Source organism: Salvelinus fontinalis, chromosome 31, assembly GCF_029448725.1.
Source record: "Salvelinus fontinalis isolate EN_2023a chromosome 31, ASM2944872v1, whole genome shotgun sequence".
Taxonomy (NCBI): Eukaryota; Metazoa; Chordata; class Actinopteri; order Salmoniformes; family Salmonidae; genus Salvelinus; species Salvelinus fontinalis.
This window is the reverse complement of record NC_074695.1, coordinates 48,446,625-48,469,035: the sequence shown is the minus strand read 5'-3', so window position 1 is coordinate 48,469,035 and position 22,411 is coordinate 48,446,625. Positions and strand designations below refer to the sequence as shown.

Here is a 22,411-nt window from a genome sequence, read left to right as displayed (position 1 = left end):
TCAATTACATTTACATTTAAGTCATTTAGCAGACGCTCTTATCCAGAGCGACTTACAAATTGGTGCATTCACCTTATGACATCCAGTGGAACAGCCACTTTACAATAGTGCATCTAGATCTTTTAAGGGGGAGGGGGGGGGGGGGGGGGGGGGCAGAAGGATTGCTTTATCCTAGGTATTCCTTGAAGAGGTGGGGTTTCAGGTGTCAATGTCTGTGATCATATAGTCTACTGTACTGTGGCCAAGAGGTGAGCAGTAGGTGAATCTCCCCAAAGGTTCCAAAAAGGTTCTACCTGGAATCAAAAAGGGTTCTCCTGTGGGGACAGCCAAACAACCCTTTTTGGAGCCCTTTTAAAAAAAAAAAGAGTGTGGGCCCAATATGCAACCACAGAATTCTGAAACTACCTGCCTGTCTTACAGGTTTCACTAAGAACGGGTTAAGAACCTTTAACTAATTTGTGAAAATTCAGCGGGTGCCTTGTGCATTATTTAAGAGATAATTAAACCCCAAGGCCATTTGATTTCCCTCAGGTATAGAAGACTCACGTTCCTTATTAGTTCACGCAACACCAATAACATGTCCCTCTAATACGGGATGACAAATGTAATCCTAAAGTACTTAGCGTTTTAATAAACGGCGACTCTATCGTGCTGAAGTCAATAATAGTTCTGCAATGGTAGACTTTGAAGTGGTGAAGTTGTTTTGGTTTCATTGCCATGGTTATAGGAGAACAACAGTACCGTACGTTCAGTAAAACCAAATAAAAACACCACTGAGGATACCAACATACCAAACTGACAATGATAAATTTGACTCCTGATAAGAGCACTAGATGAGAACAAAGTGTCCATAGATTGAAAATGATGACAAAGGACACATAGCGTCACACACATACAGGCCTTATTGACAATTGAATCTAATGAAACACCTTGATCCGACCTTGTGTGGTCTCTGCGGTCACCTGGGACAGGTTTCACGCATTCCTTTACTCCGAGGCGCCAGAGATCGATAGATGCTGTTTGACTTCCTGTTTAATATTTCATCACTATGCATTGATTGGTGGACACACAGCATTCCAGAGGGTTGACACTCAATTACTGTCAGTCATAAAGCTAAATAGGACCGGCTTACACAATACTTTGCACTTTGTAATGCTCATTTCACCAGGGTCTTTATTATGCTCAGGCCTTAGTGTTCACTTTAAAGTAATGTGTTTGTCATTATTAAACAGAATGTGGGTAAACCAATAATGTGTTTATTTATTTGTTCCCCCATTAAGTTGTCCCTGTTGTTTACTCTGGTTGCAAGTAAATAAAACAATAGATTACTTAGTGAAATTCCACTAACGCAATGAATTATGGATGCTAAATGTCATTGAGATGTCATTGAGTCAATATTCAATATTGATGTCGTGTGGCAAGACAGTTCTAGCTATGACAATGAGACTGCAATAGCAGGCGAAGAGACATTGTCGACCAGCGTGTGTGTGAAACAGGTCACACACCAGCTGTCACATACCAGCAGTCACTGGGCGTCACTGACCCATAAATGGGTGACGTGAAGTGGTTAGCTAGTGGACTCTGACCCCGTCAAAATGTCACGTATCATGTTACTGGCAGTGTCCATACTGCTTGTGAAGGGAGCGATAGGGATGCTGCCATAGGAAGGGATGCTGCGATAGGGATGCTGCCATAGGAAGTAAAGGGAATCTGCGTCCCCTGTACATAGAGATGTTAATACATAACAGAGTACAAACATCTTAGAATCCGGAATGGAACCCACTACCCCCATCAACTCCCTACCCTACATGGGATGCACATAAAATTAAAAACAAAAGAACACATTTTCTCCTGTGCTAATAAGGTAAGGGGTCACAAGACCCAAGTTAGAGCCCTTAAAACGATAGCTGAGTGTCAGTGTTCTAGGTGAATGGAATAAGGCGGAGTCAGGCGCAGGACCTAGGTATGAGTAAGGGCACGATATTTACTCAAAAATCATACGAAAATCCTACGAGGATAAACATAAACAATCCAGATCACGTACACGGAACCACTTGACAAAAACAATCACACACAAAACGAAGGTGAGTTTGTTAAGTCACCATGCATGCTCACAGGATATGAGAATGTGAAAAGGAATGGAAATATGCCTTCCATGCAATACGATCCAGGCCACAGCTCTCACAGCCTGTGGTATTTTGGAATGAGTGACTGTTATCTGTACTTCAAAGAACATACCTACCCGTTATGAAATGACAAGTTGAGGTGTCTTTTTCCGGGAATCCCTTGGAAACCAGTAAGAAATTAGGTCATGAGGTCAGAGGGAGCATTTTCCCATGGTGAGCAGTGTGCGCATCCCACCTGATCCCAGCTACAGTACAGTAAGTAATGTGCCTTGAGCCAAGATACTGTTTTTCCCTTGCTAACATACTGTGACTTTATACCAAATGTAACAAAAAAGCGTAACATTATTGTCATGTATCACCCACCAGGTGTCCTTAGAGAGTTCCTCAATCACCTTGATCAGCTCATTTCCTGATGATGGCTCACCGCTCTTCGTACTTTGCGACTTCAACATCCCGATGTCTGCCTTCGATTCATTTCTTTCCAACTCTCTCTTTCCCCTCCTTGCCTCTTTTCACCTCACCCTTTCTCTGTCCCCTCCCACTTAAGAGGCAGGCAATATACTTGACCTCATCTTTACTAGAGGCTGTTCACCTAGTAATATCACAATAACCCCCATCCAGGTCTCTGATCACTACTTTGTTTCTTTTTCTGTCTCCCTTTTGCAACCCCAATCTTTGCGCTGTCTCTCCCATTGCTCTCTCTCCCACTACTCTCTCCTCTTCTATCCTACACTACATAACTAAAAGTATGTGGACACTTCCACATCAAACATCTCATTCCTTTGCTGCTATAACAGCCTCCACTCATCTGGGAAGGCTTTCCACTAGATGTTGTAACATTGCTGCGGGGTCTTGCTTCCATTCAGCCACAAGAACATTACTGAGGTCGGGCACTGACGTTGGGCGATTAGGCCTGGCTCGCAGTCGGGGTTCCAATTCATCCCAAAGGTTGAGGTCAAGGCTATGTGCAGGCCAGTCAAGTTCTTCCACACCGATCTCGACAAACCATTTCTGTATGGACCTCGCTTTGTGCACGAGGGCATTGCCATGCTGAAACTGGAAAGGGCCTTCCCCAAACTGTTGCCACAAAGTTGGAAGCACAGGATCATCTAGAATGTAATTGTATTCTGTAGCGTTAAGATTTCCCTTCACTGGAACTAAGAGGCCTAGCCCAAACCATGAAAAACAGCCCCAGACCAATATTCCTCCTCCACCTAACTTTACAGGCACTATGCATTTGGGCAGGTAGCATTCTTCTGGAATCCGCCAAACCCAGATTTGCCCGTCGGACTACCAGATGGTGAAGCATGATTCATCACTCCAGAGAACGCATTTCCACTGTTCCGAGCACCATTACATTGGTATTGTTCATGGTGATCTTAGGCTTGTGTGCAGCTGCTCGGCCACGGAAACCCTTTTCATGAAGCTCCCGAAGAACAGTTATTGTCCTTATGTTGCTTCCAGAGGCAGTTTGGAACTCGGTAGTGGGTGTTGCAACCAAGGACAACTATTTTTTCTGTGAGCTTGTGTCGCCTACCATTTCGCGGCTGAGCCATTGTTGCATTTCCACTTCACAATAACAGCACTTACAGTTGACCGGGGCAGCTCTAGCAGGGCAGAAATTTGATGAACTGACTTGTTGGAAAGGTGGCATCCTATGACGGTGCCACGTTGAAAGTCACTGAGCTCTTCAGTATTGCATGGCTGTGTGCTAGATTTTATACACCTGTCAGCAATGGTTGTGGCTGAAATAGCCGAATCCACTAATTTGAAGGGGTGCCCGCATACTTCTGTATATATAGTGTATCATCTTTCCCTTCTGCTAAATCCTTCTCCCTCCTGTCTCCTGATTCTGCCTCTTCAACCCTACTCTCCTCCCTTTCCGCATCCTATGTCTCGCAGTGTCCTCTTTGCTCCCAGCCAGCTCGGCCCTCCCCTCCTGCTCTGTGGCTGAGTGACTCATTGCGAGCTTACAGAACAGGGCTGCGGGCAGCTGAGCGAAAATCGAGAAAAACTAAATTTCCGGAGGACCTATAATCCTTCCACTCCCTCCTCTCTACCTTCTCTTCCTTTGTATCCGCTGCTAAAGCCATTTTCTATCACTCTAAATTTCAAGCTTCTGCCTCTATCCCTAGGAAACTTTTCTACCTTCTCTGCCCAACCTTAATCATTGTCAGCCACCTTTGAAAGAATGCTAACGACATCCGCTTCTCATTCACTCAGACGGGTCACTCAACCGAGACTGCTCTTCTCTGTGCCACGGAGGCTCTCCACACTGCCAAAGCTAAACCTCTATCCTCTGTTCTCATCCTCTTAGATCTATCTGCTGGCTTCGGCACAGTGAGCCATCAGATCCTCCTCTCCACCCTCTCAGGGCCGGGCATCTTAGGCTCTGCACACCAAGTGAACCCAGTGACATCAGAGTGTGACATATGTTTGTTGTTGTTGAACGCTGTTGAACGCTGTTGAACGCTGTCGAACGCCGAAACTCGAACCTGTCGAACACTGAAACCTGAACTAAAGACCTCAGTTTAAAAGCTGACAGTGTTTTTATATACTTTTATTTTTAATCCTGCAGCTCTGTTGGGATAAATTGCTGTGAACGCTGCTATCTGTCCCGCGATCCTGCCAGATTCTGTATAGGGGGAGAGACGAAAGCCCAGCTTGTCTAGCTGGCTCAGCTGTCTCAAATGGAGGCCGCTGTTAAACGTTTCCAACGTTGCAGGAGCTGCGTTTACTTTGCTTTGTTCCGGGACAATGTGGACCGCGTTGACTTTCAATGTAGCAACTGCTTGCTTGTGGAAGACTACAGGAGCAAAGTAGCTACTCTTAGCAAGCAAGTAGCAAACCTACATAAGCTACTGGGGAACCCTACGCCCACCTACTTTTTATTTTCTTCCACCAGTAGCCAGACGCCGCTCTGGTCTGGTGGAAGTTTTGCCGCCGTGTCGGCTCTCCACAGCCAACTGGCCGGTAGTAGGCAGGGTTCCATCCCCAAAGGGGTCTTCCCCTTCCCTGGAGAATGGAGCTGATCTCGACCCAACCAACCAACCAGCCATGGAGGTAAGTCGAAGAAGGCGTCCTCTGGCAATGGGGGTCTCCATGGAGATGTTGAGCCCAGAACTGACACAGACCAGAAACAGCTTTGCCTCCCAGGATCCAGAGGTTCCGGCGCCTTCGTCCGTGGTGGCTTCCCAATCAAGATCGGATCCGGAGGTACCTGCGTCTTCGTCCTCAGCTCTGTCTCCCTCTCCGGTGGCTTATATCTCAGGTTCCTTGGAGCTCCCTGCCTCACCAGACCGTGAGGCTTGCTGAGAGACCGGCCCATGTAACATCACCAGCTGTCATCATAGGCAGCTCTATGGTGAGAAACATCTCGGCCCCCATGGCAAAAACCCTGTGCTACCCAGGAGCACGAGTACAGGACATAACAAGGCTGCTTCCGACTGCTCTACAACAGATGCCAGGAGCTGACACTGTCGTAGTCCATGTGGGTACAAATGGCATCAGGAGGGCTAGCTCGGAACATTTGAAAATCGATTTTAAAGAACTGATTTTAGCATTAAAAGACTCCAAAAAACGGCCATTAATTTCAGGTCCAGTACCATCGTTGGCCCGCAGGTGTGAAAGATTTAGCAGGCTGCTGGCATTACACATCTGGTTAAAAGACTACTGTAGCTCTGCTGGAGTCACTTTTATTGATAACTTTGACATCTTCTGGAAACAGAAGATATCCTACAGGAATGACGGAGTCCATCCAAATCATCTTGGCTCCTGGAGTCTGTTCACACATTTCAAGGCTGCGTTGAAACAATGACTGGTAAATGATCCAAGACCAGCTCAGTTAATCCCTACCATTGTGACAATGAGTCGTCATAATGCTGCATCAAATGTACATGATCTTAGAGGCACTGGCAAACACAATGTAAGTAATTCAATTTTTGTACCCTTAAGGGCACCAAATACATCTGTTTATCCTACAGCTATTGTAAGCAGTAATCATGAGCCTATAAACCAGAGTTACACTGTTAGCACTGAGGCGGTGTGCAATAGTAGGAAGACCACTTCATGCAGCTCACCCTGCACTATCAGCTCCAATGTAAATAACATGAGTAAGCCTACCTCTGACAAGCTTCCCAGTTAAACCATTAAAAACAATCAAGCAACCCAAAAAAGTGCTAAAAATAGCCTGCATTAACATATGTAGCCTAAGAAACAAGGTCCATGAAGTCAATAACTTGCTTGTAACAGATGACATTCATATTCTGACTATCTCTGAAACTCACTTAGATAATATCTTTGATGATACAGTGGTAGCAATACTTGGTTATAACATCTACCGAACAGACATAAATGCCAATGGAGGCGTTGTTGCGGTCTATATTCAGAACCACATTCCTGTAAAGCTTAGAGACGATATAGTGTTAAACACTGTTGAAGTAATATGGCTACAGGTTCATCTGCCTCACCTAAAGCCCATTCTTGTGGGAAGCTGCTATAGACCACCAAGTGCTAACAGTCAGTATCTGGATAAAATGTGTGAAATGTTTGATAATGTATGTGATATCAACAGTGAAGTATATTTTCTGGGTGATTTAATTATTGAGCGGCTATCATCAAGCTGCCCACTCAGGAAAAAGCTTCGAACTGTAACCAGTGCCTGAAACCTGGATCAGGTTGTCAGTCAACCTACCAGGGTAGTTACAAACGGCACAGGAATTAAATCATCAACATGTATTGATCACATTTCTACTAACGCTGCAGATATTTGCTTTAAATCAGTATCCAAATCCATATGATGTAGTGATCACAATATAATAGCCATATCTAGGAAAACCAAAGTTCCAAAGGCTGGGCCTAATATAGTGTATAAGAGGTCATACAAGAAGTTTTGTAGTGATTCATATGTTGATGATGTAAATAATATTTGCTGGTCTGTGGTGTGTAATGAGGAGCAACCAGACGCTGCACTTGGCGCATTTATGAAACTACTTATTCCAGTTACTAATAAGCATGCACCCATTAAGAAAACTACTGTAAAAACTGTTAAATCCCCTTGGATTGATGAGGAATTGGAAAAATGTTGAGAGGGATGAGGCAAAAGGTATGGCAATTAAGTCTGGCAGCCCAACTCATTGGCAAACGTACTGCAAATTAAGAAATCATGTGACTAAACTAAATAAAAATAAACTACGCTATGAAAAAAAGATAAATTATATAAAGAATGATAGTAAAAAGCTTTGGGGCACCTTAAATTACATTATGGGGAAAAAAAGCTAACTCGGCTCCTTCTTTCTGTAACATCTGCTTCCAACTCACACCCTAAAACACATAGATCCCCTGAACATAGCTCACTTTCCAGCCCACTTTCCAGATCACACTCTCAAACACCTAGCTCCCTTGAACGCAGCTCACTCTCCAGATCCCAATCACCTGAATTCTAATCACCTGTTCACACACCTGTATGTCATTATCACCCACTATTTAGTTCCGTTCTTTGCACCCCATCACTGTGAGGTATTGTTTATTTTGTGACACACGTCTTTCAGCGCTCTGGTTTTCCCGTGATTTATTCCTCCCGTGTATGATAGTTCTTGCCTGCCTCACTAACGACGCCTAACAACTGCGTTACTAGCCTTTTCCCTGCCAGTACTGTTGCAATTTTGGACCCCCTGTGTATGACCTTCTGCCGTCCCCTGGACCCAGCTACCTACCACCTCCTGTGGTCCTTTGCAATAAACACCTGCTGCGCCCTGCGCTTGAAACCAGCTCTCTGTCTCCCCTCATGTTCATTACAAATTCATTGAATCAGATGGCTCATTCATCACAAAGCCCACTGATATTGCAAACTTTTTCATTGGCTTCTTCATTGGCAAGATAAGCAAACTTAGGGATGACATGCCAGCAACAAATGCTGACACTACACAACAAGTGTATCGGACCAAACTATGAAAGACAAGAATTGTACTTTTGAATTCCGTAAAGTCGGTGTGGAAGAGGTGAAAAAAATATTGTTGTCTATCAGCAATGACAAGCCACCGGGGTCTGACAATCTAGATGGCAAATTATTGAGAATAATAGCAGACGATATTGCCACTCCTATTTGCCACATCTTCAATTTAAGCCTACTAGAGAGGATGTGCTCTCAGGCCTGGAGGGAAGCTAAAGTCATTCCGCTACCCAGGAATAGTAAAGCCCCCTTTACTGGCTCAAATAGCTGACCAATCAGACTGTTACCAACCCGAAGTAAACTTCTGGAAAAAATGGTGTTTGACCAGATACAATGCTATTTTACAGTAAACAAATTGACAACAGAATTTCAGCATGCTTATAGGGAAGGACACTCAACAAGCACAGCACTTACACAAATGACTGATGATTGGCTGAGAGAAATTGATGATAAAATGATTGTGGGGGCTGTCTTGTTAGTCTTCAGTGCAGCTTTTGACATTATTGATCAAAGTCTGCTGCTGGAAAAACGTATATGTTATGGCTTTACACCCCCTGCTATAATGTGGATAAAGAGTTACTTGTCTAACAGAACACAGAGGGTGTTCTTTAATGTAAGCCTATCAAATATAATCTAGTTAGAATCAGAAATTCCCCAGGGTAGCTGTTTAGGCCACTCGCTTTTTTTTCAATTTTTACTAACGACATGCCACTGACTTGGCACTGACTTTGAGTAAAGCCAGAGTTTCTATGTATGCGGATGACTCAACACTATACACGTCAGCTACTACAGCGACTGAAATGACTGCAACACCCAACAAAGAGCTGCAGTTAGTTTCAGAGTAGGTGGCAAGGAATAAGTTAGCCCTAAATATTTCTAAAACTAAAAGCATTGTATTTGGAACAAAACACTCACTTAACCCTAAACCTCAACTAAATATTGCAGTAAATAATATGGAAATTGAGCAAGTTGAGATGACTAAACTGCTTGGAGTAACCCTAGATTGTAAACTGTCATGGTCAAAACATATTGATGCAGTAGTAGCTAAGATGTCTATAATAAAGTGATGCTCTGCCTTCTTAACAACACTATCAACAAGGCAGGTCCTACAGGCCCTAGTTTTGTCGCACCTTGACTACTGTTCAGTCGTGTGGTTAGGTGCCACAAAAAAGGACTTATGAAAATTGCAATTGGCTCAGGACAGGGCAGCACGGCTGGCCCTTGGATGTAAACAGAGAGTTAATATTAATACTATGCATGTTAATCTCTCCTGGCTCAAAGTGGAAGAGAGATCGACTTCATCACTACTTTTATTTATGAGAGGTATTGACATGTTTAAAGCACCCGAGCTGTCTGTCTAAACTACTAGCACACAACTCGGACACCCATGCATACCCCACAAGACATGCCACAAGAGGTCTCTTCACAGTCCCCAAGTCCAGAACAGACAATGGAAGGCACAGTACTACATAGAGCCATGACTACATGGAACTCTATTCCACATCAAGTAACTGATGCAAAAAAAATTGATTTAAAATTTGATTTAAAAAACAGATTAAAAACACCTTATGGAACAGCGGGAACTGTGAAGCAACACAAACATTGGCACAGACACATTGGCACACACACATTGGCACAGACACATGAACACACACACACACACACACACACACACACACACACACACACACACACACACACACACACACACACACACACACACACACACACACACACACACACACACACACACACACACAGAGAGATTTAGTACTGTAGATATGTGGTAGTGGTGGAGTATGGGCCTGAGGGCACACAGTGTGTTGTGAAATCTGTGAATGTATTGTAATGTTTTTAAAATTGTATAAACTGCCGTAATTTTGCTGGACCCCAGGAAGAGTAGCTGCTGCGTGGCAGGGGATCCATAATAAATCAATACAAATACACTCTTGTACTGCATCCTACCTGGCAGCCTGTTCCTACCAGGTGACATGGAAAGGATCTGTGTCAGCACCACGTACTCTCACGACTGGTGTCCCCTATGAGAGAACTTCTACCTCATCCTTATTTTGAACCTGTGAGGAGTTCAAAGTGGACCAAACCGATGTAAAAATAGACAAGTTTATAACTCCGGAGGGTTTATGAAGAGACCCAGCAGGAGTAGCCTAGGCCCGCTTTAAAATTGAATGAGCTTGCAAGCATTCATTTGAAAAACTCCTACATTGTAGTTTCACAGTGCATTAGACTTGTGTATAGATAGAGGCACTGTGCAGTAATGGCCGTGTCTCTTCAGTACCGTGACATTATTTGTGAATAAAGAGTAAAGGTCCTTAGAGGGATTAAAGGTCCAATGCATATGTTTTTCTCTCAATAGCATATAGCGTCTGGGTAACAATTGCAGATGCACTCCAGGATCTTACACACAATAAATTCGTATCATATTGCACAAACTGGATTCATAACATATGACACGAATTGCAATAATCCTATGACATCATACAAATTGCAAAATTCTTAAAATGAACATTATCACACAAAATGGATAACGTAATACACAAATAGATGGCATTGTAAACAAAAAAACAAACAGGGACCTGTTTAGGCTTGCTGAAATTATACAAATGTTCGAGAGTGCATCTTTAAGTACTTTACTGTGATCGTTTTCAAAAATGAACAAAAATAAATTCTTAGCAAAGAGCAATTTCTCAGGGAAGACTTTTGCTATGACTGTATGGGAGTGGGGAGGGGAAAAACTTAAACTAGCTGTTAGTGGCACAGTGGTTTGAAACTCTTCCTTATTGGTCTATTAACTAATTTACCGCCTGGTGTAGTCACCAGGCAGGCCAAAACTTTATCCCACCAAAACAAGCTGAAATTTAAACTCTTACATTAAAAGGACATTATCATAATTTCCAAAGTACTATTCCAACCTCATGTGGATATAGACTGATTAAAGCAAACATTAGGATCACCTTCCTAATATTGAGTTTCCCTCAGAACAGCATCCAATTCGTCGGAGCATGGACTCTACAATATGTCGAAAGCGTTCCCATGTTAACTCCAAGGCTTCCCACATTTGTGTCATGTTGGCTGGATGTACTTTGGGTGGTGGACCATTCTTGATACACACAGGAAACTGTTGAGTGTGAAAACCCCAGAAGCGTTGCAGTTCTTGACACAAACCCCTGCACCTGGCACCTACTTCCATACCTTGTTCAAAGACACTTAAATCTTGCCCCTTCACCCTCTGAATGAAACACATACACCATCCAAGTCTCAATTGTCTCAAAGTCTCCTCCTTTCATCTACACTGATTGAAGTGGATCTAACAAGTGACATCAATAAGGGATCATAGCTTTCACCTGGAATCACTGGGTCAGTCTATGTCATGGATAGAGGTGTTCTTAATGTTTTGTATAATCAGCGTATATATAAAATACGTTTTTGACTGCACTGGTCCTTTAAACCCACTGTGGATGGCTGTAATCCTGTTTACAAGGCAGACATGCGTGTGGATAAATAGAGTGTGGAGCATTAGGACCCTGTATTAATAGGTGTAGTAAGGAGGATTTCCCTTATCCAGTGCGCTCCCTTGGGACACAGGCTGAACGCATGCATTCCCTTTGCTATCACCAGAGCACAATCGCAGGAACAATATAGGATGAACTGTCATGTTACCTGCTTAAAGGCGCAGCGGGCTGTGTGAACAGCTTTTTCGACTCACAGGACAGGCAAAAGTAACTATTTATGAGAGGGTATTCTTGAATAAATAAATGGGATTAAGGGTCAAAATAGCCTACTGCGGCAGGAGATTAAACAAATGCGGGATCTTGACATTAGTGAAAGTAAAGCAGGTAATCTGAGTTTGGATTAGATCGACTCCTAGGATCAGGTAGCTGCATGTTAGGCTATTAAAGAATATGAGAAGCCAACAACAACTACATCTGAGTATTTGATCCTAATGCAGGGTGTGTAGACCGGACAGCTGCGCCAGAGGAACATTATTGCTTGGTTTAAAATAAGAGCGAAAATGATCCAATCTGAAATCAAGTTCAAACAACCGAAAGTTTTCTGGGTTTCGAAAGCGACTGTGAGTTATGTGTCATCTGTTTTTTGAGTCCTCCTGTGGTACTAACGGGTTTGGTCCTTATCATCATGTCAAAAGTAATCCAGAAGAAAAACCACTGGATCACCAAAATGACCGAGTGCGCGATGATTCGGGACGCTCGCGGGGAATTGAATGTAGAGCTGCGCGGTGGTGCGGAGAACGGAGAGTTTCCCTACATCGGGGAAGTCAGAGAGGATGTGTTGGTTCATAAAAACGGACAAATGTCGGAGGGGGAGTTACTGTTGGAAGTTGAGGGTCACTCGGTGTCTGGATTACCCCTCTATGACATCTGGACTCTAATGAAGAGTTGCAAGGGTCCCCTCAAGTTGAAAACTGCCCGACAAGGTAGGTGTTCCAATCTGTTCGAAAGTATGTGCACACAACTTTTGTCGATCAATTCTTCAATGAAAGACTGGGAAATGTTGGGATGGTGACCTTGCCCTGAACAATCCCCCCTTCTCTCTCTCTTTCTCTTATATTCACACACACACACACACACACACACACACACACACACACACACACACACACACACACACACACACACACACACACACACACACACACACACACACACACACACACACACACACACACACACACACACACACACACACACACAGTTTAGTCAAAGGAGAGAAAGAGCCCAGAGGAGAATGATTTTGTTACTGACAAGTGACATGAGTGATTGTTATAACCATGGAACAACCGAGACAGTATAGTCAGCCATGTAAAAAGTAGGCCAGCGGAATGTGACACTTTGGTCATCTTGTTTTCAGCAGCACAGGATCACTGCTTGACTTAAAGCCGCTGTGACAGTCATCCAGCTTTTGTTTGTCAGTTGCTGGCCTGGCCAATAGAGCTAAAATCACCTAGGGTCAGAGATTAGGCCACTCAAACCGGCTGGATAAACTAGTGTAGTACAGTCACTACACACAACCACCCCCCATATTCTCCAAGTTATGCTCTACCCCAACTCCTCCAAGATTAAAAAGTCTAAAATGTTTCAGCTTGCCTTAAAAAACTTCTTGCCACTAGGGGAGTGCCATTTCGACATAGCACAAATTCGTCTCCAAATTAAACTGCCTCGTATTCAATTCTTGCTCGTACAATATGCATATTATTATTACTATTGGATAGAAAACACTCTCTAGTTTCTAAAACCGTTTTAATTATGTCTGTAAGTGAAACAGAACTCGACTTAGAGCAATTCTCCTATGAGGATTTGAAAATGGTGAAATCTGCTTGCTGTCCCCAGACCTGTGGATAACCCTGACTGTCTTCTATTGGTTGAGATGCACGGCATACGCCTTCCCCTGGTTGTTAGCGAATAGGGAGTCTTGAAATGGCGTCTCTACGTAGTTCAGAAAGTTGATATATTGATTGGGAACGAGGTGGCCCATTCTTTCCACCTTCGCTCGGGCGCAGTGAGGAGCTCGGGACGTTATTTTGGAACCATGGGTTATAGATCTTAGACATTTCCGGCTGTGTTTTTATCCGATATAGGTGTTGAGGACATCGTAATGTTGTTATTTTGAACCGAATTATATCAGTTTATGTCAGTATATTGCGATTTTCGGGTATTTATTTCCTTGGCGCTGTAGGAATGTGGGTATCTCTCTCTTTCGTGCTAATGTTTACTGCTAGTTGGAACTCTGAAGAGGACGTTCTCCAACCTATCAACGATTATTTTTGACAATGGACACCTTTCCCAAGAATCTGATGAGAGTTCATCTAAAAGTAAGAACTATTTATGCTGATAATTCATTGTTCTGTTGAAAAATGTCAAATGCATAAGACGCCGTTTCCTGCAGTGTAGCATTGTGTTAACGCAGCCTGTATTGCGCAGTAAGGTTAATTTTAAAAATGTAATTCAGCGATTGCATTAAGAACTAATTTGTCTTTCAATTGCTGTCACCCTGTATTTTTTAGTCAAGTTTATGATTATTTATTGATTAGACTAGGTGACTCTCCAAGATGGCGCCCGAAATTTTCTGGGGAGCTTGGCAACTTTTCTCATTGTATAAGCACGATTTGTGCCGCTAAATATGGACATTTTCGAACAAACTCTATATGCATTGTGTAATATGTTACAGGACTGTCATCTGAAGAATTATGAGAAGGTTAGTGAAAAAATTATTATTTTGGTGGTGAATACGTTATCGCTATGTTTGGCTGGAATCAATGCTGTTGTTTGGTTTGCTACTGTGCTAAGCTAATATAACGTTATATTGTGTTTTCGCTGTAAAACACTTAGAACATCTGAAATATTGTCTGGATTGACAAGATCTGTGTCTTTCAATTGCTGTACGCTGTGTATTTTTAAGAAATGTTTTATGATGAGTAATTAGGTAATACACGTTGCTCTCTGTAGTTATTCTAGTCGATTTGTGATGGTGGCTGCAATGGTAAACTATGATTTATACCTGAAATATGCAATTTTTTTTAACAAAACATATGCTATACAATAAATCTGTTATCAGACTGTCATCTGATGAGGTTGTTCCTTGGTTAGGGGCTATTTATATCTTTATTTGGCCGAATTTGTGATCGCTACTGATGCAGTAAGAAAATGGTGGAGTAAAAAAAAAGTTGTCTTTTGCTAACGTGGTTAGCTAATAGATTTACATATTTTGTCTTCCCTGTAAAACATTTTAAAAATCAGAAATGATGGCTTTATTCACAAGATCTGTATCTTTCATTTGGTGTCTTGGACTTGTGATTTCATGAACATTTTATTATATGATATCCCTGTGGCTTTAGGCTAGGCTCTGCTAGTCAGCTTTTGTTTAGGGGGGGGGGCTCCCGGATCCGGGTTTGGTAGGCGTTAGAGGTTTTAACCAAAATGTATGTACAATATCTTACATCTCACAGTTTGCTCTTTTATTTTCATACCCATTTAACTGTGTCTCATTTAGTCAGTGGAAGAGAGAGCAGTTTGGTTGTGGTCTGGTCCCATAACAAAGTGTGGGTAATGCAGACAGATAGGGCTCATTGGGAGACACAGTACTCGCAGGTGGGCCGACTGACTGGGTTATTTCTGGAAGCTCTCTGGGACTTAGATGAGTTTGATCCATTGCCCATGGTTTGCTGCACATCTGTCTGAAAGAGAGAGCGAAGATAGGGCGGGAGAGAAGACACAAGAGAGGGAGAGATAGTAACAGTGATTTGCATTGTTCTGCGTTTGAACATTTGACGTTTCACTGCTTTCCTTCCTGTTGTTGTTGTTATCAGTCCCATTCACGTCAGGATGTGTTTGGGTATTTTGTTTTTGTTTTGGGGGCACCACACATGGCTCTGGGGAGCACTATGTGGTGCCAACGCCAAAAGTCTAGATTCACAGTCAGTGGAAGTACTGTAGTATACTTATATATGTTTGAGATGTATGTGGTATGTTTTACCACACACAAGACTACCAGCATCCTTCTGTCTGTCATCACTTTGGTCATGCTGGTTTACACACAGACACACACACTGTTGTTGTGTGTGTTGTGTGTGCCTAGGGCCAGCGGTATACCATATTTTACTATATACCGGTATTGATGCACGGACCGGTTTGGGTTTTTAGTCTACCTTCTATAATGGTATTTCAATGTTTGGTTTGTTAAATGTGATACGTAACTAAGGCGTGTGTAGTGTCACTTCCTGCCACTACCCACAGCCATGTCGGAAGACATTGAGATGACGTGGAAACCGGCCACTAGGGGCAACAGTGAACGCTGTTACCTTCCAGTTGGTTGTGGTTTTGCTGGGGCGTTGTGGACAGGGATGGACGTAAGCATCTGCCTCTGGTGCCAAAGGTTGCATGTTTGAATCTAGTGATAGAAAGTTGTTTTTGAGATTTTTGTTTTAAGCCTAGCCCAAATCTTAACTTTAAGATTTGGGAGATAATGCCTAAACTTAACCCTAATCAAAAGCGAACCACCGCACTCTCACAGAAGCTTTGCTGCTGAGTAAAACCTGCGAAATCAGACTAACAAAGAGGTGCAATGGGTTCGCACTCAAAAATATGTCACATAAAGCTTAGTTCATTATTCAATGTTTTAATTGTTTTTACTGCATCAGGGATAGCGTACACAGACGTTTCGGCTTTACATCCTTCAGTGGGTAGGTACAATTTTCTTTAATTAAAAACAGCATTTGTAAAGAACAGCAGATGAGCCGCAGGTGCTTCTAATCAGGGTTCCCACTCATCTGCCAATCAGCAATGTGGCTTTTCTGGTCTACCTTTATACAAATTAGTCACAAAGCAATACAGAATTGTAGGGTATGGGAGCGGGCACAAATCAAACGCTCCAGGTGTCCGCTCACCGAAATACATCACATCAATTCATGAGATAGCCCACCACAAAGGACATCAGGCAATGGCGTTCATAAATATGTGTGGCCAAGTCATGACGATTAGCAAAATCTGATATGGACAGTGTTCTTGTATAGCAGTCTAAATTTGGCCTATAGGAAGGAGGTGAAATCAAATTCTTTGTTGAAATGGCGTGGAGATACAGAATTTAATTTATATATCCACATGGCTTCTCTTTGGAGTAATTTGTTGTCATAGTCACCTTCTCTATGTGGTGAAAATATAAATAAAAATAATAATTGTTTTGTCTAAATCAGTGGTCACCAAGTCGATCTCCAAGGCATTCATAGTTGATCACCCAATGATAAAGCCTTGCATTAACATCTGCTAATCATGTGTATGTGACAAATAACATTTGATTTGATTTGATCATGTTGTGGGGGTGCTTTGCTGCAGGACGGACAGGTGAACTTCACAAAATAGATGGCATTATGAGGCAGGAAAATTATGTGGATATATTGAAGCAACATCTCAAGACATCAGTCAGGAAGTTAAAGCTTGGTTGCAAATGGGTCTTGCAAATGGACAATGACCCCAAGCATACTTCCAAAGTTGTGGCAAAATGGTTTAAGGACAACAAAGTCAAGGAATTGGAGTGGCCATCACAAGGCTCTGACCTCAATCCTATAGAAAATGTGTGGGCAGAACTGAAAAAGTGTGAGCGAGCAAGGATTCTACAAACCTGACTCAGTTACACCAGCTCTGACAGGAGGAATGGGCCAAAATTCACCCAACTTATTGTGGGAAGCTTGTGGAAGGTTACCCGAAACGTTTGACCTAAGTTAAGCAATTTAAAGGCAACGCTACCAAATACTAATTGAGTGTATGTCAACTTCTGACCCACTGGAAATGTGATGAAAGAAATAAAAGCTGAAAGAAATAATTCTCTACTATTATTCTGACATTTCACATTATTAAAATAAAGTGGTGATCCTAACTGACCTAAGACAGGGAATTTTTACTAGGATTAAATATCAGGAATTGTGAAAAACTGAGTTTAAATGTATTTGTCTAAGGTGTATGTAAACTTCCGACTTCAACTGTATGTACAACAAATGTACTCTCTCTGTCTCTCCCTTTCTTACATGCCCCTCACTTTTCATTGTGTACCAAGGCGTCGTATCGGGTTAGCCCGCTAGGGACTTTTCATATGTTAGTAATCAATGTATAATCTATCCTGTGTGTGTGTTTATGTAATTATGTGTGATTATTTAGTTAGTTAGTAATTAAATAATTAAGCCAATTTGTGTATCGCCGAATCATCATTTAGACTAGTGTTCGTGCAGATTTGAAGTCAACGACGTTCAGAATGAGACTGATATGAGGTAATAATAATTAATGGATGACTAATACGATAACGATAAATTCTGATATTCTTGAGTAAAACGGGAAACGATAACTCATGAAACACACTTTCCCGTGGTGCCCCAAGACTGCTAATGAGTTAATTGTTACGTTATTAATTTAATCACGTAATAATAAACATAGTTAATTGATTTGATAAGATAACAGTCATCGCATTAATGATAGTCACGTCACGAAACCGGTAATAGGCTACACCAGGGTTCGTAAACCTTTTCCATTTGGAGTGTCTCAACCATTTCTACTGATCTGCATGCCAGTTAGGATTTTCATAAGCACATTTTCGCGGAACTATTTCATGTTTTTTATGATAAAGTCTTCATATCTTATAATAAGAAATGTATTAAAATGAAAATTATACAAATCTAAATGTGACTTCTATTGCCATTGCCAACTATGTAAAAATAGCCAACAAATAAAAACATCGCAGCCTGCAGGTAGAAAATATGAATATAAAAACAAATCACATTGGCTATGCATGGCCTGTCTGCAATGAACTTGAAACATTATATCAACTATCAACTGTTGGTCCAGGCCAAAGCTTGCACTAACAAACTTGCAACATTGAGTTTCCTGACCAAGTGAGTTCCGGGCAGACATGGACACAGCTGTATTTGCGTAAGGGATACGAAGTAATCAGGTAGGACTATTTTATGAAGTTTCCACCTCATCAGAGCATAACATTTTTTTCTCCCTTCCACTCCATGTGATTACGGAATGGGAGAGAGCTGGAAAGATTTTTCAAATAGGCTACATTGAGGAACTATTTTCATTCTCAATGTAACAATACACTTAGTTAACTTGTTGTTTGAGGTGAAGAAAAAATTACTTTGAGAAGCTACGCAGCTCATTAGTGGTGGTGAGATAAGACAGTCAGAAATACTATCAGATCACCAAATCGGCATATTTATAAGCCTACATTTGCGGGCAGGCCAGGTAGCCTAGGCCTACTTGTATGTGTAATTACTCAACATTGACAGTAGCGTTCCAAACAAAACACAAGGAATAAATTGACAACTCATAAATGGAATGAAATAAACCAAAACTTGTTTCTCACAGGTGTAGTCTAGGTGGTGGGCTCTGCAAACAACGTGTCCACTACGACAATGAGAACTATAAAAGACTGTAATAATAATAATATATTGAATGCATTAACTTCTTATGGCTGCAGGGCGGTGCCGGTACACTTATGACAACAGCCACTTCAAGCGCAGGGCGCGAAATTCAAAAGATATTTTTTCTAAATATTTAACTTTCACACATTAACAAGTCCAATACAGCAAATGAAAGGTACACATCTTGTGAATCCAGCCAACATGTCCGATTTTTAAAATGTTTTACAGCGAAAACAGCACGTATATTTATGTTAGCTCACCACCAAATACAAAAGAGGACAGACATTTTTCACAGCACAGGTAGCATGCACAAAGCCAATCTAACTAACCAAGAACCAACCAACTAACCAACAAACAACTTCATCAGATGACAGTCTTATAACATGTTATACAATAAATCTATGTTTTTTTCGAAAAATGTTCATATTTCAGGTATAAATCATAGTTTACATTGCAGCTACAATCAGAAATTGCACCGAAAGCAGACAGAACAATTACAGACACCAACGTCAAATATCTAAATACTCATCATAAAACATTTCCGAAAAATACATAGTGTACAGCAATTGAAAGACAGGCATCTTGTGATTCCAGGCAATATTTCCGATTTATCAAGTGTTTTACAGCGAAAACACAATATAGCGTTATATTAGCTCACCACAATAGCCAAAAACACAAGCAATTTCCCAGTAGCAAAAGTTAGCGATCGTAACAAACCAGTAAAAGATATATAATTTTTGACTAACCTTGATATTCTTCATCAGATGACAGTCCTATAACATCAGGTTATACATACACTTGTTTTGTTCGAAAATTTGCATATTTAGAGCTGAAATCAATGGTTACACCGTGTGCTAACTTAGCTACTTTTTCCCACTACGTCCGGATTTTTCCTGACACTTTTTCTGACACACATATTCTGACCAAATAGCTATTCATAAACATAACTAAAAAATACATGTTGTATAGGAAATGATAGATCCATTAGTTCTTAATGAAATCGCAGTGTTAAAATTCTAAAAATAACTTCATTACGATATGCAGCTTCGGTATAGCTAGAGTACCCAAACGTTGGCCGCCCACGACTAGTTCACATGTACGATAGATATATGAAATAGCATCATAAAATGTTTCTTACTTTTGCTGATCTTTCATCAGAATGTTGGACAAGGGGTCCTTTGTCCAGAACAGTCGTTGTTTGGATTTAGAACGGACAATTTCCCTCTCGATTTAGCACGCGCACTAGCCAAGTGGCACGGATCTCTCCATCGTCAACAAAGTCAGAGAACGGAACACGGCAAAACTCCCGAAAAAATTTCAATAATCTGATTAAACTATATTGAAAAAACATACTTTACGATGATATGGTCACATGTATCAAATAATATCAAAGCCGTGGATAGTAGTCGCCTATAACGGCAGCTAAACAGAAGGCAAATCCAGGTACCGCCTCGCGCTCTCCAGAAAACCGGAAATGGGGGACACGTCATACAAAGAGGTTGTATTCCACTTCAGACCAAGATAAACACAAAATTTCTTCTCTCACCGCCTCTTTACATCCAGGGGAAGGTGTATGAAGTGCACGTATACTAATACGTGTCATGCCCATGTATAGGCAGGAAGTAGAACAGAGCATCGATTTCAGACTTTCCACTTCCTGGTCAGGAAGTTTGTGCCAAATGAGTTCTGTTTGACTCACAGATATAATTCAAACGGTTTTAGAAACTAGAGAGTGTTTTCTATCCAATAGTAATAATAATATGCATATTGTACGAGCAAGAATTGAGTACGAGGCCTGAAGGGGCACATTTTATCTGGCTACTCAATACTGCCCCTTCAGGCCAAACAGGTTAAAGAAATATGGTACACGTACCACGCTGCACCTTGGTCCTCTCCTTCCAACAGCCGTTACAGGGTGTGAAAACTTTCTGAAGGCAAAGCCGGGAATCATCAAACCCAGAGACCAGCGACAGTTCAAACAAAACGCTGAGCTGTAATGTGAAGGAGATGTCAAAGCCCTCTCCATGCCTTTGCAAGCAGCCTCACACAAAAGTCAGCAAATTCCCCTCGACTCTAATGAGAAGGAGGCAAATTAAGTTTCTACACCTGGGAAACAAATAACACCTCCATTGTGCTTTAACCTGTTGGGTTCCCATTAAGAACCAGGGCTTGGCAAGGTCCATAGGGAGAAGGGCAAGTCCTGTACTCTCACACCCAGACCAGGTGACAAGCAGTGGGGTCAGATCGAATCTCTTCCTCCACAGGTGGCTGTGGTGGATCCTGTTACCCCATAATGACAAAGCAAAAATCTGTTTTTTAGAAATGTTAGCAAATAAAGAATAATAATTAATAATGAAATATCACATTTCCATAAGTATTCAGACACTTTACTCAGCACTTTGTTGAAGCACCTTTGGCAGCGATTACAGCCTCTTGAGTATGACGCTACAAGCTTGGCACACCTGTATTTGGGGAGTTTCTCCCATTCTTCTCTGCAGATCCTCTCAAGCTCTGTCAGGTTGGATGGGGAGCATTGCTGCACAGCTATTTTCAGGTCTCTCCAGAGATGTTAGAAGTCCGGGCTCTGGCTGTGCCACTCAAGGACATTCAGAGACTTGTCCCGAAGCCACTCCTGCGTTGTCTTGGCTGTGTGCTTAGGGTTGTTGTCCTGTTGTAAGGTGAAACTTCAGTCTGAGGTCCTGAGCACTCTGGAGCAGGTTTTTATCAAGGATCTCTCTGTACTTTGCTCCATTCATCTTTCCCTCGATCCTGACTAGTCTCCCAGTCCCTGCCACTTAAAAACATCCCTACAGCATGATGCTGCCACCACCGTTCTTCACCAAAGGGATGGTCCCAGGTTTCCTCCAGACTTGATGCTTGGCATTCAGGCCAAAGAGTTTCATCAGACCAGAGAATCTAGTTTCTCATGGTCTGAGAGTCTTTAGGTGACTTTTGGCAAACTCCAAGTAGGCTGTAATGTTCCTTTTACTGAGGAGTGGCTTCCATCTGGCCACTACAATAAAGGCCTTATTGGTGGAGTGCTGCAGAGATGCTTGTCCTTCTGAAAGGTTCTCCCATGTCCACAGAGGAACTCTGGAGCTCTATCAGAGTGACCGTCGGGTTCTTGCTCACCTCCCTGACTGAGGCCCTTCTCCCCCGATTGTTCAGTTTGGCCTGGAGGCCAGCTCTAGGAAGAGTCTTGGTGGTTCCAAACTTCTTCCATTTAAGAATGATGGAGGCCACTGTGTTCTTGGGCACATATAATGCTGGAGACATTTTTTGGTACCCTTATTCATATCTGTGCTTCGACACAGCTAAGCAGCAAAATCCTTGAGGAAAACCTGGTTTGGTCTACTTTCTGCCAGACACTGGGAGATGGATTCACCTTTC

General features: G+C 42.1%; 1 protein-coding gene and 1 pseudogene across 3 annotated transcripts in view; one reads left to right on the top strand and one right to left on the bottom strand.

Annotated features, from left to right (window-relative positions):
* The window catches only part of LOC129830441 (renin-like), a 125,470-nt gene that overhangs the window by 25,836 nt on the left and 77,223 nt on the right, over positions 1-22,411 (bottom strand). The window lies entirely within an intron of this gene.
* The window catches only part of LOC129830440 (membrane-associated guanylate kinase, WW and PDZ domain-containing protein 1-like), a 230,522-nt pseudogene continuing 219,816 nt past the window's right edge, over positions 11,706-22,411 (top strand).